General features: G+C 46.0%; 1 protein-coding gene and 1 long non-coding RNA gene across 6 annotated transcripts in view; one reads left to right on the top strand and one right to left on the bottom strand.

Moving 5' to 3' along the window:
* Window positions 1-3,250: 3,250 nt before the first annotated feature.
* Window positions 3,251-18,259, bottom strand: LOC129698848 (uncharacterized). The gene is made up of 3 exons (XR_008723737.1): window positions 18,123-18,259; window positions 6,135-6,270; window positions 3,251-3,497 (listed from the first exon to the last, which is right to left on the bottom strand). It is a non-coding gene; the product is annotated as an uncharacterized LOC129698848 (long non-coding RNA).
* Window positions 18,260-18,291: 32 nt separating this feature from the next.
* csrnp3 (cysteine-serine-rich nuclear protein 3) overlaps window positions 18,292-26,483 on the top strand; it is a 101,376-nt gene continuing 93,184 nt past the window's right edge. For 3 of the 5 annotated variants that reach the window (XM_055638173.1, XM_055638174.1, XM_055638170.1), the window contains exon 1: window positions 18,292-18,625. The gene's annotated coding sequence lies outside the window, so the exon portion shown is untranslated. Of the gene's footprint in view, window positions 18,691-26,483 lie in introns of all 5 variants that reach the window. The other 2 variants (XM_055638175.1, XM_055638172.1) reach the window with 1 other exon arrangement.

Here is a 26,483-nt window from a genome sequence, read left to right as displayed (position 1 = left end):
AATCGGGGTGAGAAGGGGCTTGGTCAGGGTGACCAAGAACCCGATGGTCACTCTGACAGAGCTCCAGAGTTCCTCTGTGGAGATGGGAGAACCTTCCAGAAAGACAACTATATCTGCAGCACTCCACCAATCAGGCCTTTATGGTAGAATGGCCAGACGGAAGCCACTCCTCAGTAAGAGGCACATGACCGCCCGTGTGGAGTTTGCCAAAAGGCATGAGAAACAAGATTCTCTGGTCTGATGAAACCAAGATTGAATTCTTTGGCCTGAATGCCAAACGTCACGTCTGGAGGAAACCAGGCACCGCTCATCACCTGGCCAATACCATACCTACGGTGAAGCATGGTGGTGGCAGCATCATGCTGTGGGGATGTTTTTCAGCGGCAGGAACTGGGAAACTAGTCAGGATCAAGGGAAAGATGAACGGACCAAAGTATACAGAGATCCTTGATGAAAACCTGCTCCAGAGCATTCAGGACATCAGACTGGGGCAGAGGTTCACCTTCCAACAGAACAATGACCCTAAGCACACAGCCAAGACAACGCAGGAGTGGCTTCGTGACAAATCTGTGAATGTCCTTGAGTGGCCCAGCCAGAGCCCAGACTTGAACCCGATTGAATATCTCTGGAGGGACCTGAAAATATCTGTGCATTGACGCTCCCCATCCAACCTGACAGAGCTTGAGAGGATCTGCAGAGAAGAATGGGAGAAATTACCCAAATACAGGTGTGTCAAGCATGTAGCATCATACCCGAGAAGACTTGAGTTTGTAATCGCTACCAAAGGTGCCTCAACAAAGTACTGAGTAAAGGGTCTGAATACTTATGTAAATGTGATATTTCAGTTATTTATTTTTAATTACTTTGCAAAATTTCTAAACACCTGATTTTGCTTTTTTATTATAGAAACATAGAAACATAGAAATTAGGTGCAGGAGTAGGCCATTCGGCCCTTCGAGCCTGCACCGCCATTCAATATGATCATGGCTGATCATCCAACTCAGTATCCCGTACCTGCCTTCTCTCCATACCCCCTGATCCCCTTAGCCACAAGGGCCACATCTAACTCCCTCTTAAATATAGCTATGGGGTATAGTTATGGGGTATTGTGTGTAGATTGATGGTAAAAAAATAATTTAATCCATTTCAGAATAAGGCTGTAATGTAACAAAATGTGGAAAAAGTGAAGGGGTCTGAATACTTTCTGAATGCACTGTAGATCAGTTTATCTTGGCATCATGTTCAACATGGAGATTGTGAGCCGAAGGACTGGTTCCTGTGCAGCTCTTTTCTGTGTTCTCTTCCTCTGAATGCACTGGAAGAATCTTTGAATACTTTTCAAGCAGAGTTTAATGGATACTTGAAAAGCAAGAGGGATGAAAGATATATTGTGAAGTTGAGGTTACAGTCAGATCAACATTATTAAATTTTGGCAAAGCCTTAACGGGCCAAATGTGCTTTTTATCCCTGATACCACACTTCCTCCAATAGTCCTGGCTAGATACTCTCAGCAAAACTCTCCTTGTGAACCATTATCAAATGTCATGTGGAAACGCATAACATTTGTTTTCAATTATTAATAAACTTTTGTTATTTCCTTAATAGGTTAATGCATCAGATAACATAACTTCAGTGAATGACCCAAGTTATTTAGCTACTAGTTTGGGGCAGCACAGTGGCACAGCTGTAAGGCCGCTGCCTCAAAGTGCCAGAGACCCCCATTCGATCCTTACTCTGGGTGCTGTGTTGGTATAGAGTCCATACGTTCTCCCTGTGACCACATAGGTTTTCTCTGGGATGTTCTGGTTTCCTCCCACACTCCAAAGACATACAGGTTTACAGGTTGATTGGCTTCAGTAAAAATTGTGAATTGTCCCTAGTGTGTAGCATAGTGTTAGTGTGCGGGGTGATCACTGGTCGGCAGCTTGTCGTTGGGCCGATGGGCCTATTTCCACGCTGTATCTCTACAAATCTAAAGGAATTATGAGTAATATACTGGCAAGGATTGACAATTAGATAGATGATATATATTTCTTTAGATCTTTTAACAAATGTTGAATGAATTCTACACTGATTGTGCATCTTTCACAGAGCCTAACATGTTGAGAAATTAAATACTGGACTTTATAAAGTCAGTGGATACTAATTTGTGTTGAAAGATTATGGATTTTTGACTCGGGTCAAAACCTGGTCAAGGCACGATATCACCCACTCAATCTGCAGCTGCTGCCAATATGTAGTTTGACATTTTCATGGATGACTATTCAAGTGACTTCACAAGGCTTCGATCCTGACCTCAGGTGCCGTCTGTGTGGTTTGGGTGCCCCGGTTTCCTCCCCTATCCCAAAGACATACAGGTTTGTAGGCTCATTGGCTACTGTAAATTGTTCCTAGTGTCTAGGATAAAACTTGTGTATGGTGTGATCACCAGTTGGCGTGGATTCGGTGGGCTGAAGGGCCTCTTTCAGCTCTGTATCTCAAAACTAAACACTTGTAATTAAGCAAACATGGAAAGATTCAGTGTAACCTGTCCTCTATTTGGTAGCATGAGTACTGCCACAGAAGACACAAAGTGTTGGAATAACTCAGAGGGTCCGGCAGCATCCATTGATGCTGGATGCAGCTCCACAGATGCTGCCTAACCCGCTGAGTTACTCCAGCACTTTGTGTCTTCTTTGTGTAAACCAGCATTTGCAGTGCCTTGTTTCAACAATACCTGGAATAGAGTTGAACAATATTGACAATCTGACAACATTGTAGATCATAAATCAATCTTTCCTTTTCTCTGCTTTGCTGTTCCCAGGGTAGAGGATTCAAAAACTAGAGGGCCCAGGCTTAAGGTGAGAGGGGTAAGATTTAAGAGGGACCTCAGGGGCAACATTTTCACTCAGTGGGTAATCCATATCTGGAAGAAGTTGCCAGAGGAAGCTGTAGAAGCGGATAGAGTTACGACGTTTAAAAACAGATATATAGATGGGAAAGGTTCAGAGGGCAATAGGTTAAATGACTAGCCCAGCATGCCATCTTGATCGGCATGGACAAGATTCAGCTGAAGGGCCAGTTTCGTTCTGTACATCTGCCTATTTAACTGATCAGCTGACAACACTGATGTAATGGTGCATTTTAAATTCTTTCTTACATCTACATATTTTTTTTATTCCTGTATTGAATCTACCCTAGATTCTCAGCCGAGTGAATATTCTTAAAAACTTAATTTTTTTAAATTATTTTATTTTTTAACTTGCAGTTGCTTTAGAATTTTATTCTTTACACTACACTGTGCCTCTTCTGATCAATACTCCGTGAGAACTTGGGCAGTGCATGCAACAGGAATTAAAAATAAAATTATGTTTAAATGCAAACATAAGGAACTGCAGACGCTGGAGTCTGGAGCAAAACACAAAACACAGTGCTGGGGGAACTCAGTGGAGAGGGAATGGACACGATGTTTCAGATTGGGACCCTTCTTCAGACTGATGGGAGTAGGGAGGATAAATCTGGAAAATAAATTAAATGATCTGCATTAGAACTTGCAAGATTGTCATGAAATTGCAGAAGCTACAGTATTTATTTTAATTATAGAATTTGAATGTTCCATTAAAAGCCTAACAGATTTCACAGCTAACATTAGTACGTGAATACAACCTATATAATCCCAACCTATTAATAGAAATCTCCCAGTGAAATGCCAATGACCTGATATGTAAGTCTGAACACAACATAGGCCAACAGCAACTGGGTGCATTTAGAAGATGGCATTATTGCTAGTTTTAATTATAATGAATGCAGGTAAAAATCAGTTTCAAATGCATTTACAATCCCACATTTGTTTATGAAAACAAAATATATTTCTTATCAATTGGGATAGAATCCACAAAATAATTCATTATTGTCAAATAAATGTGTAAAAAGATTATTTTCTCTCACTTATTATTAGATTTTAGACTTTAGATATGCAGTGCAGAAACAGGCCCTTCGGCCCACTGAGTCTGTGCCGACCAGTGTTGATCCTGCACACCAGCACTATCCTACACACTAGGAATAATTTACAATTTACGGAAACCAATTAACCTACAATCCTGTACGGCTTTGAAATGTAGGAGGAAACAGGAGGACCTGGAGAAAACGTGCGTGGTCACAGGGAGAACGTACAAATCCTGTATAGGCAGCACCCGTCGTCAGGATCGAACCCGAGTCTCTGACGCTGTAAGGCAGCTACTTTACTGCTGCGCCACTGTGCTCCCTATTGTTGGAAAGGGTGCTGAAGAGATTCGGGCCGGGAACATTCTTCACACTGATGGTAGGTATGTTACAAAGCCTACCTGAAGCGTGGCTGAGAATCTGCCCCAGCCCGTGTGCGCGATTTTGGCGCTGTTTAGAGGGGGCGGGTTTAAAACGCGATTTTCACTAGACTGTTGCAATCGAAAATGTTCAGCCTAGTAAATCATTAACGAAAAATCACTGAAAGACCCCGTCGCAAAAGGTATTATTAGTTTTTATGGCCTTGTATAATAGTTATAGTAGTTTAAAAATCACTCTCTAAACCCGCGACCTCTCGCAACCCCAGGGTTTTATAAAGCAAACAATTAAAGGTATGTACCTTATTTTTACATTAAAAGGGGCTTCTTAAGAACCCTGTATATAAAGTTTTCTATAGCGAGTAGCTCATTTTGGGCTCTTTATATCCCGCAGTATTTTTCTGGGCATTTGAGGGCACAAATCCACTGCAATGTGAACGTTCTAAACCAGCGCGTTCCACAGGAACCCACTGGAAAGCTGATTTAAAATGGACTTTAATTTACAGCAATTGAACACTAAATTCCTTCCATTTAGCCTATAAATTAATGTAAATGAGATTTTAAAATCATGTTTTATTGTGAATTATTTATGAATATTATTTGGACACTTGGGCTATTTAAAAACGTTAATCATTTATTAAGAAATGGATAGATGTTTAGATCTAGTAATTGAAGTTTGAAATTTGCTACACTTGGGTAACTAACTAATTATATGCTTTAATTTCAGGTCATCCAAGTTAGATTATTTTATGTTTGTTTCAGAATGGTTCAATCTACGATAACTGAAAATTTCATTCAGTTCTCTTAGTTTTTAAGAAGGTTATGGCCTTTTGACAGCACGCGATCACAGCTTTTTTCTTATGTCCATAGAAAATCAATAGGGAACAAGATGCTAATTTTCGAGTATGAAAATGGCCATAACGTTAAATACTTGAGATATGAAAGTGAATTAGGTGTCAAATTAAACTTCTTTTTATGCTTTATTTGATGGGATAAATTACAGACTTGATTTTTTAGATCTCAAAATTTTGTAACATTGCTACTGATGGAGTTAGGGAGAGAAAGTTGGCAAAAAGAGATAGGAGCGGGACAATGCATGGCAAGTGACAGGTGGATACAAGTGAGGGGGTGGAGGTGATTTGCAGATGGGGGAGTACATAAGGTTGTGAAACATAAAAAAGCAGAAAATTGTTTAAATGGAAGGAGCAACACAGTAAAAAAAAATAGAATTCATGTAATTAGGGGGGCAAGTATGTTAGTCAGAGTCATAGAAAGATACAGCATGGAAACAGATACTTCAGCCCACTGAGTCAATGCCGCTGATAGTAATTCTACATTAATCCTTTTTTATTCTTTCCACACTCTTAACTCTCGCCATTTATACCTCTCATACAGAGGTTGGTTGGTATATGAAACCAGCTGCCAGAGGTAATGAGGCAGGTACTATAACAACACTTAAAAGACACTTGGACAGGTACATGGATAGGAGAGATTTAGAGAGATACTAGACTAAGTGGTACCCGTTGGGTCCCAGCTTCACACGGGAGGACTGGTCCCCCCAACGCAATATTCCACCTCTTCACCAATTCCAATATTGCTGGCCAGTGGGAGGGGGGAGGGCTTTCTGGAGCGCTAGCTTGGTGTTGTGGGCCGAAGGGACTGGTTTCCAGAGGGCTAGTATCGACATTGTGGGCCGAATGGAAGGGCTGGCAGCTCAGTCACTGAGACCACTCACTCGCTCACTCACTCACTCACACACACACACACACACACACAACACACACACACACACACACACACACATATATATGGCAGTAAACTATCTTGATTACTCACGCGGCCTCTCCACTTTGGGGCTTTCGCAGTCAGCGGCACTTCTGTAATGAGCGCGACCTCTGCACTCACCGGAAATTACGCAATCAGCGTGACCTCTGCACTCACCAGAAATTACGCAATCAGCGAAACCTGTCCACTAAGCGGAAGTCACAAAATGAGCGGGACTTTTGAACCAATCACAGTCGGACCTAATAAAGCATTTATTCCTTCCAAACACAGTTCGACCTAATAAAGCATTGCAGTTTCAAGCACAGGCAGGGCAGCAGGCCAAACGACTCATGGTATTGTCATTAAGGGCTAACAAATCTTTTTTTTTCAAGTACATCGCAGACTCACAGTTCAGTTGATTCACAACTTAGAATGAGAGTTGTGGCCTCTCCCTCACGATCTTGCAGAGTGACTGAGTCTCGTCCAGGCATCCGGGGTTTTATAGTCCTGCCCTCCCCTCCCCCTGGAAGGGTCGTTACTTTCATCATGGTGATTGACAGGCGAGAGGATCTCAAGGTTTTTTAAACACTCATAACTTTTTCATTTTTCATCGAAGAAAAAAATTCTCGGGGCCTGCTCAACGGAGGAGGACTGTGAACAAGATGGCCAAAAATCAGTGATATATGGTAGCGTTTTTTCTAAAATCAATATACAACGCAGACAGTAAGTGGTCAAGATGAGACTTTTAATTATATAGATGGGCGAAATGCGGGGTGGCGGGATTGGCTTAGATGAGGCATCATGGTTGGCATGGATGCGTTGGCCCAAAGGACCTGTCTCTGTATGGCTCTATAATTGTAAAGTCAATTCGATATGCCTTTTACGTGCATTAATTTTACACCTCCCATTTTCTGGCAACTGGTGGTCCAGCACCTCCTTTAATCCAGAGAAACTCCCTGGAAGTCCCCTCGAAAGTGTAGTTCCTAGGCCAGGTGAGACAGCCAATCTCAACCTCATCAGGACTTCCGCAGCCGATTGGTGGGTGAAATTCACCCCCCTGTGACCAGGAGCTCTGGAACTCCGGCCCGGCCGAAGCCGGCAGATCCATTCTCATAGCCAACCTCCGAGGCTGACTTTGCAGGCTGGTATCGGCCCCTCAGCGGCCTAGGCAGATCGTTCTGGTACTGTTGGATTCCTCTCAGAGGCCGTGAGTTCTGTTGGTCTGACGTAACAGATAATCCAGAAAGGCTTTGGAACCAATGGTGCCGGAAAACTAGTGGTGGGCCTGTCATTAAGCTGCTAGTAATAGGGTCTCAATGTAATGAGTTCCCGCTGGTTTAACTAACGGGAACGGCCTGGGAAATGGATTGTAACAGAGATGTTGTAGATATCATTATTGTATGTACACATTACACTGTGAGCTTCAGGTGAGCGCAGGGTTTCATGGCACCCGGTGTATTTGTCAGTAAACTCAACTGAATCTGAATCAGTGCTGAATGCTCAAAGATGGTATAAAAGTGACCTCTTGTGGCGTTACAGCTTCATATCTCCGCAGATTAAATAACCTCTTTGGACAGGACTTCCTCAACATAAGAGACTGTTGGAATCTGGAGCAACAATCAACTGCTGGAGGAATTCAACGGGTCGAGCAGCATCTGTGGGGAAAGAAGAATGGCCAATGTATCGGGTTGAGCCCTGGCATCGGGACTGGGAGTGGAGATGGCCAGTCTAAAGACGAGCAGGGAAGTTGTGAGATGGCTGCCAGAGAAGATTGGTGGAAAGCAGGGGCGATGGATGATGGACTGGTGAAAACAGGAGTGCGAGCGGAAAGCTTAGAGGTGCTGCAGAGTGGAGGTGCACTTTTTCCAGCTTAACAACATAGCAGGGTCGACTAGAACTGAACATAGTACACCAAATGTGGCCTCATCAAAGTCTTGCATAACTGTAACATAACATCCCAACTTCTATGTTCAATACCTTAACTAATGAAGGACAACCCTCTTTACCACCCTATCTACCTGTGATGCCACTGAGGCAACCTGGACTCCTAAACCCCTCTGCTCTACAACACTCCCCAGGGCCTGACTATTTACTGTGAAGGCCCTGCCCTGGTTTGACTTCCCAAAATGCACCATCTTGCATTTATCTGTATTAAACTCCATTAACCATTCCTCAGCCTAACTAATCAAAAGCCTGTTATAAAGTTTAATAACCATCTTCGCTAACTATGATCCCACCTACTTGTGTGTCAGCTGCAACCCTAATCATGCCTGCACATTCATCCAAATCGATGATATAAACTACAAACAGCAATGGGCCTAGCACCTACCTCTGAGGCACACCACTAGTCACAGGGCTCCAGTTTGAAAAAAAAACCTCCACCGTCACCCTCTTCTCCCTTCCATGAGGCCAATTCCCCATCCAGTTAGCTAGCTCTCCCTGGATCCCTTGCGATCTAACCTTCCAGACTATGGAACATTATCAAATGCCTTTCTGAAGACCACATATACACGTCTACAGCTTTGCTCTCCTCAAACTTCTTGCTTTCTTTTTAAAAAACAGTCAGATTCGTGAAAAACAATCTTCCAAGTACAAAATCACGCTGACTATCCCTAATCTGTTCGTATATCCAAATTATTATATATCTTATCCCCAGAATCCCTCTCTAGTAACTTACCTACCACATATGTTGGGCTCACTGATCTACAGTTCCCAGGTTTTTCCTGCAGCCCTTTTTAAATTAAGACACATAAGCCACCCTCCAATCATTCAGATCTTCACCCGTGTCTAACAATGATTCATAAATCTTCCCCAGTTACACACTTTCTCACAATGTATTTATAAAATCTCTGGATTCTCTTTAATTTTATCTGCCAGCTATCGCCTGCCACCATTCTATCTGGGCTGGATAGGCTGGGACTTATGTCGGAGTGGCCTAAGACGCTGAGGAGTGATGTTATTGAGCTGTACAAGATCATGAGGGGCACGGATAAAGTGAACACTCACAGTCTGTTTCCCAGGGTAGAGGATTTGAAAACTAGAGGGCACAGGCTTAAGGTGAAAGGGGAGAGATTTAAGAGGGGCCTCGGGGGGACTTCACTTTTCACCCAAGCTAATAGCAAGATGCAATAAAATGTCTAAAGAAGAATCCCAACCCAAAACATCAGCCATCAATGTTCTCCAGAGATGCTGCCTGACCAGCGAGTTATTCCAGCATTTTGTGCTTATCTTTAATACCAAGAGAGATGTTCTTCTTTATGTTCAATATTTCTCTTGTCTTAGCGTCTGCACGAAGTGCAACATGCAGAAGTGAAGGACAAAACACTGTTATTCAATCTTCCTTCCACTAGAGGCCAATAGAGTATAGAACTTGTTTAAGAAGGAACTGCAGATGCTGGAAAATCGAAGGTACACAAAAAAGCTGAAGAAACTAAGCGGGTGCAGCAGCATCTATGGAGCGAAGGAAATAGGCAACCTTTCGGGCCGAAACCCATCTTCAAACATAGCAGGGTTCTGAAGAAGGGTTTCGGCCCGAAACGTTGCCTATTTCCTTCGCTCCATAGATGCTGTTGCACCCGCTGAGTTTCTCCAGAGTATAGAACTTGTTTTAATCCAATACAAATAATTCCCAATATTTTTCTTCTGTTCAATGATTTGGATGAGAGCATACGTGGCTAGATCAGCAAGTTTGCAGATGATACAAAAATGGGTGGTTTTGCAGATAGTGAAAATGGTTGTGAAAAATTGCAACAGAATCTTGATCAATTGGCCAGGTGGGCTGAGGAATGGTTGATGGAATTTAATACAGAAAAATGATAGTTGTTGCATTATGGGAAGTCTAACATAAGCAGGACCCTAACAGAGTGAATGGTGGGGCTCTGTGGAGTGTTGTAGAGCAGAGGGAGCTAGGAGTGCAGGTGCATAGCTCCCTGGAGGTGGAGTCGCAGGTAGATCGGGTGGTCAAAAAGGCTTTGGGCACATTGGCCTTCATCAGCCAGAGTAATGAGTACAGAAGTTGGAGGTCATGTTGCAGTTGTATAAGATGTTAGTGAGGCCACATTTAGAGTATTGTGTTCAATTCTGGGCATCGTATTATAGGAAATATGTTGTCAAGCTGGAAAGGGTGCAGAGAAGATTTACGAGGATGTTGCCAGGACTAGAGGGTTTGAGCTATAGGCAGAGGTTGAGTAGGCTGGGAATGCAGGAGAATGAAGGGTGGTCTTATGGAGGTGTATAAGATCATGAGACGAATAGATCTGGTAGATGCACAAAGCCTATTGCGCGGAGTAGGTGAATCGAGGACCAGAGGACTTGGGTTTAAGGTGAAAGGGAAAAGATTTAATAGGAATCTGAGGTGTAACATTTTCACACAAAGGGTGGTGGATGTATGGAACAAGCTGCCAGAGGAGGTAGTTGAGGCAGGGACTATCCCAACATTTAAGAAGCAGTTAGATAGATACATGGATAGGACAGGTGTGGAGGGATATGAAGCAAGTGCTGGCAGGTGAGACTAGTGTTATTGTTCCATTGGCGGTGGCGCGGGCACATCGCGACGCCCCGTGTCTCCCAAGAATTAGAGAACTAGCGACAATTCCCCTACCCGTTTCAAGTCTGCTCACGTGGAGCAGTCATGCGTTCTTTTCGTACAGCCGACAGGAACTTCTGGAGTTCGGTTCCTGCGGCTGCAACAACTTTTTGGTCGATCTCCGTCTCGCTCCTGAACTAGTCAGAACAGCGGAGCAGCAGAACACCCGCAGACAGCGGCAGAACACCAGCGCGCACCAAGCACTGCATGGAACTAGTCAATCACTCCAACCTGAAGACTGTACTCCCCAAATTCTGCCAACATGTCTCCTTCCCCACTAGAGAAGACAAGACACTGGACAAAGTCTACACAAACATGGCTGAAGCTTACAAAGCCGTCCCCCTCCCCCACCTTGGACAGTCTGCTCACCTCTCATTGTTCCTGCTCCCAAAGTACTCCCCACTCATCAGACGGGTTAAACCCACTGTGAGGACAGTTAAAGTCTGGTCAGAGGAGGCGGACTCCACACTTCAGCAGTGTTTTGGAAACACTGACTGGAAGGCGTTTGCAGCCCAGGCCACCCTTGACTCCCACACGGACATTGATTCCTACACATCCTCTGTTCTGGACTTTATAAACTCCACCATTAACAGTGTCACCTCCCTCCAACGGGTGACCATATTCCCGAATCAGAAGCCATGGATGAACAGCGAGGTCAGGCTACTGCTGAAAGCACGGGACACCGCTTTCAGGTCAGGCGATGCCCGAGCCTACAGTTCATCCAGGGCTAACCTGAAGCGGGGCATCAAGAAGGCCAAGCACTGCCATAAGCTAAGGATTGAGGAGCACTTCAACAACAACTCCGACCCCCGAACGCATGTGACAAGGCATCCAGGCCATCACGGACTATAGACCCACCAACACCACCCCCACATCCAGCGACGCCTCCTTCCTTGAGGAGCTTAACCACTTTTATGGCCGCTTTGACAGGGACAATCTAGAGATGGCCATCATGGCTGTGCTCCCTGCCGATCACCAGCCCCTCACACTCAACCCCTACGACGTGTACGTGGCATTGAGCAGGATTAATGCACGTAAGGCTGCTGGCCCTGACGGCATCCCCGGGCGCGTCCTCAGAGCCTGGGCTGCGCAGCTGACAGACGTCTGGACTGACATCTTCAACCCGTCACATACTCCAGAACAGGAGTATGGAGGATGCCATCTCAACGGCACTTCACTCTGCCCTCTCCCACCTCGACAACAGAGACACTTACGTAAGAATGCTGTTCATCGATTACAGCTCAGCATTCAACACCATTATACCCTCTAAACTGATCACCAAACTCGGTGACCTGGGTATCGACCCCTCCCTCTGCAACTGGATAATGGACTTTCTAACCAACAGACCCCAGTCTGTTAGGTTAGACAAGCACACCTCTTCAACCCTCACCCTGAACACCGGCGTTCCACAGGGCTGTGTGCTGAGCCCCCTCCTCTACTCCCTCTTCACCTACGACTGCACACCTGTACATGGTACTAACACCATCATCAAGTATGCAGATGATACAACAGTGATTGGCCTCATCAGCAACAACGATGAGTCGGCCTATAGGGAGGAGGTCCAGCTCCTAGCAGCATGGTGCACTGACAACAACCTGGCCCTTAACTCCAAGAAGACCAAGGAGCTCATTGTAGACTTCAGAAAGTCTAGGGGCGGCACGCACACCCCCATCCACATTAACGGGACGGAGGTGGAACGTGTTTCCAGCTTCAGGTTTCTGGGGGTCAACATCTCCGATGACCTCTCTTGGACCCACAATACCTCAACACTGGTCAAGAAGGCTCACCAGCATCTCTTCTTCCTGAGGAGACTGAAGAAGGTCCATCTGTCTCCTCAGATTCTGGTGAACTTCTACCGCTGCACCATCGAGAGCATCCTTACCAACTGTATCACAGTATGGTATGGCAACTGCTCTGTCTCCGACCGGAAAGCACTGCAGAGGGTGGTGAAAATTGCCCAACGCATCACCGGTTCCTCACTCCCCTCCATTGAGTCTGTCCAAAGCAAGCGATGTCTGCGAAGGGCGCTCAGCATCGTCAAGGACTGCTCTCACCCCAACCACAGACTGTTTACCCTCCTACCATCCGGGAGGCGCTACAGGTCTCTCCGTTGCCGGACCAGCAGATCCAGGAACAGCTTCTTCCCTGTGGCTGTTACATTACTCAACACTGTACCTCGGTGATTGCCAATCACCCCCCCCCCCCTCCCCCCCAGACATTCCTTCCACAAGGAAAAAAATAATTGCACTACTATGACTGTATGCACGTAAATATATTTATTTATTGCTCATATTCTATGTCGCTCTTCTAGGGAGATGCTAACTGCATTTCGTTGTCTCTGTACTGTACACTGCACAATGACAATAAAGTTTAAATCTGAATCTGAATCAGTATCTCGGAGTTTAAAGAGGGAACTGCAGCTGCTGGGCTTGAATCGAAGGTGACACAGAAAAGCTGGAAAGAAAAATCAGCGGGTGCAGCAGCAGTCTCATGGAGCGAACAGTGGCACAAGGTAGAGATGCGTTTCGGGCCGAAACCCTTCGATCCTGAAGAAGGGTTTCGGTGTGGAAACGTTTTCCTATTTTTCCCCCGCTCCATAGATGCTGCTGCACCCGCTGAGTTTCCCTCTGTAGCTTTTCTCTGTGTAAGGGATTCAGTATCTCGGGGACGTTGGCCGGTGTGGTCAAGTTGGGCTGAAGGGCTTGTTTCCACACTGTGACTATGCTCAAATATGATTTCAAAGACCACAAATTACTCAATATTTCTCAATACAGTTACTCAATACAGTTACCCAATACAGTGGGACAGCAGGTAGAGATGCTGCTTTACAGCGGCATAGACCCAGGTTCGATTCTGACCTCGGGTGCTGCCTGTGTGGAAATTGCACATTTTCCCCAGTGACATGGGTTTCCCCCAGGTGCTCACAAAGATGCGCATGTTGCAGGTTAAGTGGCCCTCTGTAAATTGCCTCTTGTGGTTAGGGATTAGATGATAAAATGGGATAACATAGAACTATTGTGAACAGGTGATCGATGGACTCGGTGGGCCGAAGGGCCTATTTCCATGCTGCATCTCTAAACCTAACCAAACTAATTTCACTGACACCATAGAACTCTAGCATTTACTTTATCTTAAAATGTTTATTCAGCATCTTTTCATTGGTCTACCAGTGTTCACCACCATACTACATAAACCTTTATGATTTTTGTGTTTATATGGAAATTCTACCACAGATGCCTTTAGTGAAAGTACAAGTCGTATCATCGATCGGAAATAACTATGAAATCACAGAATTTGTACTAATTTTGAAGATGAGTAAAGATATTGTATTTGGCATTTGAAAATATAAGAAATGGAACATAGCATCATGGAGTCATACAGCAGGGAAATAGGCCCTTCGGCACAACTTGTTGATAAAACAACCAATATGCCCATCGAGTCTCATCTGCCTGCGTTTGACCCATATCCCTCTAAACCTTTCCTATCCAGATATCTTTTAAATGTTCCTATAGTACCTGCCTCAACTACCCTTGTTCTTGTTCTTGTTCTTGGTTCTTGGTTTCTTGGTCCTCCAAAATATTCCAAATGGAATTTAAACTGGAGGTGGTGGAGGGAGGACTTAAGCCAGAAAGGGTTATTGGGAAGAAAGAGCTACTTTAAATTTAGTTGCATCTGGTTGGGTAACTATAGTAGGGTGGAGATTATTCCATGCTTTAATTGTGTGGGGGAAGAACAAATTGCTGTATACATCTGTCTTTGTAGCTGGGATCACAAATTGGATTGAATGCCCTCGTCTGCTCCTAATTGGTTTAGGTTTGGTGTAGGTCTTGTAATCTATGTCGAGCTGACCATTTAACATTTTGTAAAAACAGGTCAAACGGTGAGCTTCACGTCTGTCTTGGAGAGGGTTCCACCCCAGAGAACTCTGGCAGCTCGTTCCATACACCCACCACCTCTAAATGTGAAAATGTTGCCCCTCAGGTTCCATTAAATATTTCTCTCTCAACTTAAACCTATGTCGTCTGGTTCTTGATTCCCCACCCGGGGCAAAAGACACTGTGAATTTGCCATATCTATTCCCTTCATGATTTTATGCACTATACGATCACCCCTCATCCTCCTGCGCTCCAAGGAGTCCCAGCCTGCCCAATCTTTCCCCATATCTCAGTCCCCTTGAATCCTGGCAACAACCACAAAAAAATTACGCACTTAAAGAAAATGTTAATGGAAGAAAACACCTGCAAGGATCCCATGTGGTAATGTTAAAGATTAAATATTTCTAATCTTTACCACATTTTCAGTTCATATCTTCTATCATTTAAATACTTCATAATTCAAAATGTTCTTTTTAAAATATTTGTCCAATTAAATATCTTTTTCATATTTTAATGTTGTAAAACTATAATCATATATTTTTTTTAACGCTTGAAAAATTTGCAAATGTTAGGGCTGCGGTGGAGTTGCTGCAGAGTTGCTGCTGTGGAGTTGCTGCGGTGGAGTTGCTGCGGTGGAGTTGCAACAGTGGAATGCTGCATTAGAGTTCCTGCGGTAGAGTTGCTGCGCTGGAGTTGCGCAGTGGAGTTGCTGCGGTGTAGTTGCTGCGGTGTAGTTGCTGCGGTGGAGTTGCTGCGGTGTAGTTGCTGCGGTGTAGTTGCTGCGGTGTAGTTGCTGCGGTGTAGTTGCTGCGGTGGAGTTGCTGCGGTGTAGTTGCTGCGGTGGAGTTGCTGCGGTGTAGTTGCTGCGGTGGAGTTGCTGCGGTGGAGTTGCTGCGGTGGAATGCTGCATTAGTTTGCTGCGGTGGAGTTGCGGCGGTGGAGTTGCGGCGGTGGAGTTGCGGCGGTGGAATCCTGCAGTAGAGTTGCAGCAGTAGAGTTGCTGCGGTAAAGTTGCAGCGGTAAAGTTGCAGCGGTGGAATGCTGCAGTAGAGTTGCAGCGGTAGAGTTGCTGCGGTGGAGTTGCAGCGGTAGAGTTGCAACAGTGGAATGCTGCATTAGAGTTCCTGCGGTGGAGTTGCAGCGGTGGAATGCTGCATTAGAGTTCCTGCGGTAGAGTTGCTGCGGTGGAGTTGCAGCAGTGGAATGCTGCAGTAGAGTTGCTGCGGTGGAATTGCTGCGGTGGAGTTGCGGCGGTGGAGTTGCGGCGGTGGAGTTGCTGCGGTGGAGTTGCGGCGGTGGAGGCGGCGGTGGAGTTGCGGCGGTGGAGTTGCTGCGGTGGAGTTGCTGCGGTGGAGTTGCTGCGGTGGAGTTGCTGCGGTGGAGTTGCTGCGGTGGAGTTGCTGCGGTGGAGTTGCTGCGGTGGAGTTGCTGCGGTGGAGTTGCTGCGGTGGAGTTGCTGCGGTGGAGTTGCTGCAGTGGAGTTGCTGCAGTGGAGTTGCTGCAGTAGAGTTGCTGCATTAGAGTTGCGGCGGTGGAGTTGCTGCGGTGGAGTTGCTGCGGTGGAGTTGCAGCAGTAGAGTTGCTGCATTAGAGTTGCTGCGGTGGAGTTGCTGCGGTGGAGTTGCTGCGGTGGAGTTGCGGTGGTGGAGTTGCTGCGGTGGAGTTGCTGCGGTAGAGTTGCTGCGGTGGAGTTGAGGCGGTGGAGTTGCTGCTTCGCAGCGCCAGAGACCCGGGTTTGATCCTGACAACGAGTGCTGTCTGTGTGGAATTTGTAAGTTCTCCCCGTGACCGTGTGGGTTCTCTCTGGGTGCTCTGGTTTCCTCCCACACTTCAAAGACGTACAGGTCTGTAGGTTAATTGGCTTAGGAAAAATTGTAAATTGTCCCTCGCGTGTCCCTAGTGCTTGTGTATGGGTGATCACTGGACGGCATCGAGTCCGTGGGCTGAAGGGCCTGTTTCCACGCTGTATGTCTTAAGTCTACTAAAGGGCCTGTCCAACTTAGACGACTTTTTCGGCGACAGCCACTGTTGTGGCTTGACACTGAAAAACTGGCCCCCTACGACAATGTCTCCGGCAGGCTGCCACCTAGTCGACGTCAACCTACAACAAGCTATGTCAACCGGAGTCCCAATTCTTCGCGCCACACGATGTCAACACACGACAACACCCATGACAGCCTACGACGATATAGACTCCAGTCTACGTCAACCAAAGTCAACTTGCATCAATCCGCGACAAGCTACCACCCTGACGGCATCAACTGAAGTTAGGTGGAGGGGTGCACGTTTTTCAAATGACGCAACATGACTTCTCGTGACGCCGATACTGCCGCTGGTTGACGTAGCATGATGTAGGCTGCCGCCACTTGAATTCACCCAAGTCAGCACCCGGCAACAGCCAACGTCAGATGGCGTCAACCTGGCGACAGCCTACGACAACACCTACGCCAGGAGAAGTCACGCAACGTCAAGCTAACTGTCGCCGAGAGGTTTTGAGCATTTCAAATCCAAGCCGCGACAAGAAAAAGGCCACGACACTGGAGGCAACAGCGCACGACAATACAGGCGTCACGCCGCATCACCCTATGACCATGAGGCCACAGCCTATTTTCTGGTTGTCGCCGAAAAAGTCGCCCAAGTGGGACAGGCCCTTAAGAATGTGTGCACACTAATCAACTCGCCCGGCAGTCCAACATGTGTTGCGATTATGTTTTCAGGCTGATTATTCTGAGGTTCTGCATTTATAACTGCCTTAAAGAATTCAACAGGAAAATTCTTCTTCAAACAGTCTGAAGAAGAGACCCAACACGAAACTGGATCTCGACCCGAAACATCACTCATTCCTTCTCTCCAGAGATGCTGCTTGTCCACTGAGTTACTCCAGCTTTTTTGTGTCTATCTTCGGTTTATACCAGCATTTGAAGTTCCTTCCTACACAAAACTTTGTCTGTCCTTTCCCTCCACAGACGCTGCCCAACACATTAAGTTCCTCCAGCCCTTTGTCTTTTGCTGAACATCCATACATTTACCTGAGCATGGAATTGATATCATTTTCCTGATTAAACATCTCCTATCCATATTCTCCAGAGATGCTGTCTGACCCGCTGAGTTACTCCAGCACTTTAAGGTCTTTACTTTTTTTTTTAAATAACTATCGTTTTACAACTTTTAAATACGAAGAAGACATATTTAATGTATTTCTTTGTAAACCAGTATTTGCTATTCCTTGTAACTCCACAGATGTTGCCTGACCCGTTGTTACTTCAGCACTTTGTCTTTATTTTGTATGATTTCAAGTCTATGCTCTCCACAGATGCTGCCTGACCCGCTGAGTTACTCCAACACTTTGTCATTTTTAACAATAAACGAGCACCTGCAATTCCTTGTTTCTGCCCTTTAATGATTTCAAGATTCTATTACCTGCTGAGTTACTCCAGCACTTTATGTATTTCTTGTAAAGCAGTGCCTTGTGTCTACAGAGACGCTGTTTGGCCTCCGCTGTGTTACTCCAGCACTTTGTGTCTTTTCTTGTAAACCAGCACCTGCAGTTCCTTGTTTCTGCCCTTTAATGATTTCAAGGATCTGCACACATTGCATTACCTGCTGAGTTACTCCAGCACTTGGTGTCTTTTCCTTGCAAACCAGCATCTGCAGTTCCGTGTGTTGGCTGCTGTGGTGATGTGGAGGCTGTGCACATTGCATGGCCGGGCGAGCTGAAGACAGCGGCAGTGCTGGGGAACAAAGCCGAGTGTGGAGCTCAGCCATCGACTTGGGCGGCTCACGTTGCAGCGCGCTGCCGCTGCGGTGCGGGCGCGGGGAGCGCAGAGCCGTCAGCCTCTCTCGCCTCCTTCCCACTCTCTCTCTCCTCCTTCCTACTCTCTCCTTCCCATTCTCCCTCTCTGCTCCCTTCCTCTCTCTGCTCCCTTCCTCTCTCTGCTCCCTCCCTCCCTCCCTCTCTCCCTCCCTCTCTCTCTCTGTGCCGCGGCTACAACACTGCTACAACCAAAGATACTAGCTACACTGTCGCACTTGGCGAGCGGATACTCCGACGCTCCGCAAGGAGGGAGCCTCTGATGCTCAGAGTCGATGTCGGCGACACCGAGGTGAGGATCGGGGGCCTCCGGCAGCGCTCCGTGCCCGGGGAGGGGAGGACACACACACACACACGGTAGGTGGTGGCCATTGGAAGGAAGCCTTGCTTTCTCTCCCAGTCGCTGGCTTGTTTCAGTGTGAGGGGAGCGGGCAGACCCGCCGCCTCCTCCCGGGCCGCTGGTCAACGCCACCGGCTGCTGCTGCTGCTGCTGCTGAGCTGGGCTGGGCTGGGCTGGGCAGACACCCACCGTGTCCCCCACCCGTGTCCTCGGGTCACCCACTAGCAAGTGTGTCAAGGCAGCGAGAACACTGAACACATCATGTCACCTTATTAGAGCCATAGACCCATACAACACGGCAACAGGCCCTTTGGCCCAACCCATCCATGCCGACCAAGATGCCCCATCGAAGCTAGTCTCATTTCCCTGCGTTTGGCCCCTACCCCTCCAAACCTTTCCTACACGGGTACCCGTCCAAATGTATTTTAAACGTTGCTATGGTTGCTCAGCTTGTTTTCATCAATTTGCATGAAAAGCAAAAGAGAGAGAGTCATTTTATGATGCTAATCACAAGGATATAATTTTCAAGCAACGACCAACCTTTGAATGTACCTCCGACTATGTGCAATGTAATATTATAGTAAGTTTCTTCTTATTTTTAAATACAATTTGTTAGTTCTGGGTCATTTTCACCATGTTAGTGCACGAGTTTTGCTAATATTTTTTCGGCATTATAGTTTTTTTTTTAAAAGACCAAGTAGAAAGGATGTTAAAACAGATGGATAGTGAACATTATTTTAAGGTGTTTTGTTGTAAAGTGGGTCTGCCATGGCTGCTTTCTGGATTGAGACAGGTTTAGAGGGTCTGAACTGCAGACCGTTGCTGAATATTCTGGGAATAATGCAGCTCTCGTTCAGTACTGCAGTAGTATAATTAGCAGCGAGGTTTTTAATATTTTTTTCTGCAGTAGCTGAGTCTCAGTTCCATGAAAGCATTAAAAAATAATACTATTGGAACTGCTTAAGTCTTCAATAAGACTGTAACCTTTAAATTTGTGGTTTCTGCTTTATAAATTATCTATCTATAAAAATGTGCAGGAAGGAACTGCAGATGCTGGTTTACATCAAAGATAGGCACATAGTCCTGGAGTATCTCAGCAGGTCAGGTAGCATCTCTGGAGAAAAAGGATGGGCGACATTTCAGGTCAGAACCCTTCTGCAGACTGCTGCAAACTGCTGAAGAACAGTCTGAAATAGGGTTCCGACCCAAAATATCACCTATCCTTTTTCCCCAGAGATGCTGCCTGACCTGCAGAGTTACTCCAGCATTTTGTGTCTACTGATAAAAACATTGCATGTAACAATGCTTCAAGCGCAGGAGGCTGAGGGGTGATCTTACAGAGGTCAAGAGTGTTTTTGTGTCATATGTCCCGGATAGACAATGACCTTACTTGCTGCAGACAGTATATATGTACACATTGTGTCTTACTTGGGGGGGAAGAAAAAGTTCAGTAAATAGAAATATAGTGAAATATTAATAATAATAGTCTTTGCAGTTCAGAGCTCATAGCTTATTTGTTGTGTTTAATAGCCTGATGGCTGTGGGGAAGAAGCTGTTCCTGAACCTGGACGTTACAGTCTTCAGGCTCCTGTACCTTCTTCCTGATGGCAGTGGTGAGATAAGTGTGTGGCCAGGATGGGTCCTTGATGATTTTGGCTGCCTTTTTGAGGCAGCGACTATGATAGATCCCTTCCACAGTGGGGAGGTCAAAGCCGGTGGTGGACTGGGCAGTGGTCACAACTTTTTGTAGTCTTTTTCGCTCCTGGACGTTCAAGTTGCCAAACCAGGTCACGATGCAACCAGTCAGAATGCTCTCTACCGTGCACCTGTAGAAGTTTAGGAGAATCCTCTTTGACATGCTGAATCTCCATAATCTTCTCAGGAAGTAGAGTCGCTGATGTGCCTTCTTTAAAATTGCATCGGGGTGCTGGGTCCAGGAAAAATCTTCTGATATATGCATGCCCAGGAATTTGAAGTTATTGACCCTCTCCACCATCGTCCCGTTGATATAAACAGGATTCTGGATCCTCATCCTTCCCCTACTAAAGTCCACAATCAGTTCCTTGGTCTTACTGATGTTGAGAGCCAGGCTGTTGTGCTGGCACCATTTGTTCAGTCGGTCGATCTCACTTCTGTACTCTGACTCGTCCCCATCTGTGATTCGTCCAACCACAGTGGTGTCATCGGCGAACTTGATGATGGAGTTCGCACTATGACCGGCTACGCAGTCATGGGTATAAAGCAGGGGGGCTGAGAACGCAGCCTTGAGGTGCTTCCATACTAATTGTTACTGAGGATGAAGTGGTTCCTCCAATTCGAACAAACTGTGGTCTGTGGATGAGGAAGTCGAGGGTCCAATTGCAGAGGGATGCGCAGAGGCCCAGTTCCATGAGCTTGGTAACCAGTTTGGGAGGGGTGATGGTATTAAACGCCGAGCTGTAGTCTATAAACAACAGCCTGACGTAGGTGTTTTATTGTCCAAGTGGCCCAGTGCGGAGTGGAGAGCCAGTGAAATTGCATCTATCGTTGACCTGTTGTGGCGGTATGCGAACTGTAGTTGGTCGAGATTCCTGTTGAGGTAGGAGTTGATGTGCACCATAACCAACCTCTCAAAGCACTTCATCACCACAGACGTTTGTGCCACTGGTCGATAGTCATTGAGCCATCATGAGTAAATGCACAGAGTGCAGAGAAGATTTACGAGAATGTTGCCAGGATTTAAGGGCCTCTGCTAATGGGGGAGGTTAGGTAGGCTCGGAGTTAATTCCTTGGAGCGCAAGAGGATTTGGGTGATCTTATAGAGGTGTATAAGATCATGAAATGAATAGATAGGTTGAATGCATCTTTTTCCCAGGGTGGAGGAAGTAAGAACAAGACAATATTGGGTTAAGGTGAGAGGGGAAAGATTTAATAGGAACGTGAGGGGCAACCTTTTCACACAGACGGTGGAGGGTGTATGAAACGTGCTGCCAGGGATGCTAGTTATTACCTGGGATAGATTCTATAGCTAGGGCCAATGAAGAAAAAATCATGAGTGGGAAAAGATTTAATAGGGACCATGGGGATTTTTTTCATTCAGAGGGTCATAGAATCATACAGCATGGAAACAGGCCCTTCAGCCCAACTCGTCTGTCGACCAAGATGGACTATCTAAGCTAGTCCCTCCTGCCAGTTTTTGGCCCATATCCCTATTTCCCATTCAGTTACCTGTCTTTCAAATGCTGTGAAAGTACCTGCCTCAACTACCTCCTCTGGCAGCTCGTTCCAGACACCCATGTGGAAAAAGGTGTTCTTTAGGTACCGATTAAATCTTTCTCCTCCCACCTTAAATCAATGCTCTCTAGTTCTTGATTCCTCCACCCTCGAGGGGGGGGAAAAAATGTACATTCACCCTCTCTATTTCCCCCCCCCCCTCATGATTTTGTACGGCTCTATTAGATCAGCCTCCTGTGCTCCCAAGGGATAAAGTCCTAATCTGCCCAACCTCTCCCTATAGCTCAGGCCCTGCAATTCTGCCACCAGCATAATCAAGGACCAGTCTCGTCCCGGTCACTCCCTCTTCTTCCCTCTCCCATCAGGCAAGAGGCACAGAATTGTGAAAACGCACACCTCCAGATTCAGGGACAATTTCCTCCCAGGTGTTATTAAATAACTGAACCATCCTACCAATAACTATAGATCAGTCCTGAACGATTATCTACCACATTGGAGACCCTCATACTATCTTTATTTGGACTAATCTGGACTTTATCTTACACTAAACGTTATTCCCTATATCATGTACCTGTACATTATGGGTGGCTCGAATGTAATCATGTATTGTCTTTCCGCTGGCTGGTTAGCACGCTACAAAAGCTTTTCACTGTACTTCGGTACACTTGACAATAAACTAAACTCAAACTCAATTTGTGGCAACATCCTCATAAATCATCCCTGCACTCTTTCCAGCTCAGTGATATTTTTCCTATAGCAAGGTGATCAAAACTATTGAGGCTAGCACTATAACAGCATTTAGGAGATGTTTGGACGTGTATAGGAAAGGTTTACTGGTGTGTGACACTAGCTTAGATGGAGCATCTTGGTCGGCTTAGACGAGTTGACTCTATTCCCCATCATTGTTTTGGTCTCTCTCTCTGGTGTCAGAGGTTATGGGGAGAAGGCAGGAGACTTGATGGGCCGAATGGCCTAATACTGCTCATGATCTTATGAACTCTCTGTTCATTAGCCACTGCTTCTACTCATCAGCAATGCAGAGGGTTCCATAAGAAGTAGAAGCAGGAGTCAAATGCGTGATCTCACAAGCCTCTGGCCTTTCAATAGGGTTGGAGTTGCAATGATATTGGCCTCAGAGTGCTCGCCGTAGCACTTGACCGCCATTGAGATCAATAATCTGTTTGGCTCGAGCTTCAGGATATTCACTGATTCAGCCTCTATCATTGTCGGGGGTAGAGGATTCCAAAGCTGGCCAATCCTGTGAGAAGGTATTGGTTTAATATTGTCGCGTGTACCGAGATACAGGGAAGAGCTTTGTTTACGTGCTATTCAGTCAAATCATACCACACATGAGTACAATCAAACCACACATAAGAACAAGAGGTAGTGCAAAGAGAAAAATACCAGAGTGCAGAATATAATATTACAGAGACTAATCCAAGGTCCTCAGAGAGGTCGTTTAGAAGATCGGGACTATACCCTAGCTTATAAGAAGGGCGTTCAGCAGTTTCGTTTAGAGATACAGCATAGAAACAGGCCCTTTGGCCCACCAAATCCAGGCCGACCATCGATCACCCATTCACTAGTTCTATGTTATCCCACTTTCTCATCCACTCCTACACAACAGAGACAATTTACAGAGGGCCAATTAACCTACAAATCGGCACATCTTTGGTACGCGGTGGCAGGGAGAATGTGCAAACTCCACACAAACACCATCTGATTTCCATCCATTTCTCCATTTTTTTTAGGCCACCTGATTGGATGTTAGTTAAAATGCCAAGTCGTGAACTGTTTTAAATTTTAAAAACGTGTTGGGTATTGAAAGGTATTCTTGTATTGGTTTGCACATTATGCCTTTTTATATTTACAGATGTGATTGGGTGTGAATTCTGCTATTTAAATTGTCACGCCGTGTGGCGCAGTGGGTAAAGTCACTGCCTCACAGCGCCAGAGCTCCGGGTTCAATCCTGACCTTGGGTGCTGTGTGTGGAGTTCACATCTACTCTCAGTGACCGAATGGGTTTCCTCCGGGTGCTCTGGCCTCCTCCCACATGGGTTTGTAGGTTGATTGGCCCTCTGTAAATTGAGTGTTGGGAGCGGGATAAGTAAGTGGGATAGCATAGAACTAGTGTGAATGGGTGGACTCAGTGGGCCGAAGGTCTGTTTCCATGCTGTATCTTTTAATTTGGGCTTTGTTGTAAGAGTTAAGGCAGCGATCTTTCTGTCAATGCCGAGGGCTTTGAATGCTGCTGCTGTTTGCCGCTATTCTCGACACGCCCAGCCGAGGGATCTGCTTGGGGTTTGGTTGGTGTGAAGCCTGATTAACTGCAGAGTCCATGCTTTGCGGGTTTGAAAACCTCTAACAATGGCAGCAGGCCGTCTGTGTGTACGACATTCTTGCAGGCAGTGCTTGCAGAAAGCTGTGATTGATGGGTCTGTGAGGAGAGGCTGTGTGGTACAGATGGGAATGTTTAAATGCCCGCTAATTAATGAGGTCGGCATTACATCTTCTGGGTGAGCCAATTTACACAATTGTGTAGACCAGACATGTGCAGAAACGTTTTGTATTCACCACTGAAAGCAGGCTTACAATTAGGGCTGAGATATTATAAAAGCAGTAAAAAGGAATATAAAAATATGCCGTAAAAATGCCATCCTGATGTAACGCTGTGAGTACTATTGAGAATTAAAGAGCATGTTATGGGGGCAATACAGCAGCTCGCTTCCTGACCAAAGGACGTTTGAGGTGATCGTAAAGAATGTATCTAATATCTGATGGCTTCCAGAATGAGAAGCTTTTAGCATTTGACTTTTCCTGGGAGAGCGAAGAAAATAAGTGCAGCACAGTGACCCGGTGGGTAGAGCCGCTGCCTCACAGTGCCAGAGACCCGGGTTTGATCCCAACCTCGGGTGCTGTCTGTGGGTGGAGTATGTACGTTCTCACTGTGGCTGCGTGTGATTTTACCCATGTGCTCGGGTTTCCTCCCACATCCCAAAGACGTGCGGGTTTTGTAGGTTAATTGGCCCTCTGTAAATTGTGTAGGGAGTGGATGAGAAAGCGGGATAACAGAATGAGTGTGAATGGGTGATCGGGTCCCAGTTTGGTCGGCGTGGGCCGAAGGGCCTGTTTCCGAGCTGTTTCTTTCAATCATCCAGAATGTCAGTAATTTTCTGACTGGCTAGAACGTCGTGGTGAGCGTGGATCGATACGAGGCATTCCATTGTTGGTCATTGTTTGAGAAAGATGCCTCCCAACATGTTTTACAACAGTTACTGATTCAGTCACGTCATGGAGTAGGTCCAGGCTTGGCCTAAAATGCAAGTGCTTTGATATCAGATCAGTTTTCGTGCGTGTGAACCATGTTACTAAAGAGCTCCCTTTACAGCAGTTTGTGTTTGGATAATGCTGGTTTACTCTGGCAATTAGTGTTTCATTATTTCCACATTCTTGTGGTACATGGAACGAGCTGTTGAGGCAGGTACTATAACAGCATTTAAAAGATGCTGAGCCAGGTACGTGAATATGAAAGGTTTAGAGGAATAGGGTCAAACACGGCCAAACGGGGATGGGGTTGAAACCCTCCGAAAAAGAACCCAATGCATCGTCTGTCTGAAGAAGGATCCCGACCCGAAACATCACCTGTCCATTCCCTCCATAGATGCTGGCTGACCTGCTGAGTTCCTCTAGCACTTTGTGTTTTGCTCAATATTCCAGCATCTGCAGCTAATTGTGTCTCCACTTTTAATTCATGTCTGATTCGCGTTGAGAAATACGTTAAGAGAATATAGCTAACCTGAACTAAAAAAGGCACAAAGTGCTGGAGGAACTCAGCGGGTCAGGCAGCACCTGTGAAGGGAATGGATAAGTGCCGTTTCAGGTCGGGACCCTTCTTTAGACTGAGTAGGGGGGAAGAAAGCTGGAAAAGAGTGGTGGGGGAGGGGCAGAGGTGGATACAGATGAGGGAGTGATTGGCAGATGGGTGGAGTGAGTGGTAACGGCTGGAGGTGAAAAGGAGACATAAGAGTGTCAGATAAGGAGAGAAGTGGAGGAGGGAAATGTAAAGCCGGAGGGAGGGATATGGATGGAAGGGGATGGTAAATTGTCAATGGCTTGAACTAAAGTTTCATGACACTATCACTTTCACAAAAAAATCTCAGGTGGTGTAAAATGTGCTGCTTGGGGGAGCTTGATCTTAATACAAATCGGGTCAATTTTATTTTTCGATTCAATTGATTTAATGTGGCCTATATCATGGAAAGGAAACGGACTTTATACCAGGTGTAAATCGCAGAGGAAACTGAGGGGCACTAATGGTAGCAGGTATTTTATTTGTGGCATTATGTGGGCTTCATGCTCAGCTGCCTTCTGTAACAGTCTTAAGATGGTGAGGCCACTGGGCATGTACCTCGGCAGGCGTGGGTAAAGAGGAAAATGCTGCAAGATATCAACAAGTGGCCTGCAAACTTTGGTGTTAAATGTTCTTTATTTTGGTGTGGGTGCGATCATGAACATATTTGGTGAGATGATAAAGGAAGATAGAAACAAAATGCTGGAGTAGCTCAGCGGGACAGGCAGCATCTCTGGAGGAAGGGA

This window comes from Leucoraja erinacea, chromosome 7, assembly GCF_028641065.1.
Source record: "Leucoraja erinacea ecotype New England chromosome 7, Leri_hhj_1, whole genome shotgun sequence".
Lineage (NCBI taxonomy): Eukaryota > Metazoa > Chordata > Chondrichthyes > Rajiformes > Rajidae > Leucoraja > Leucoraja erinaceus.
The sequence above is the reverse complement of the archived record's forward strand: the minus strand, read 5'-3'. Positions and strand labels throughout refer to the sequence as shown.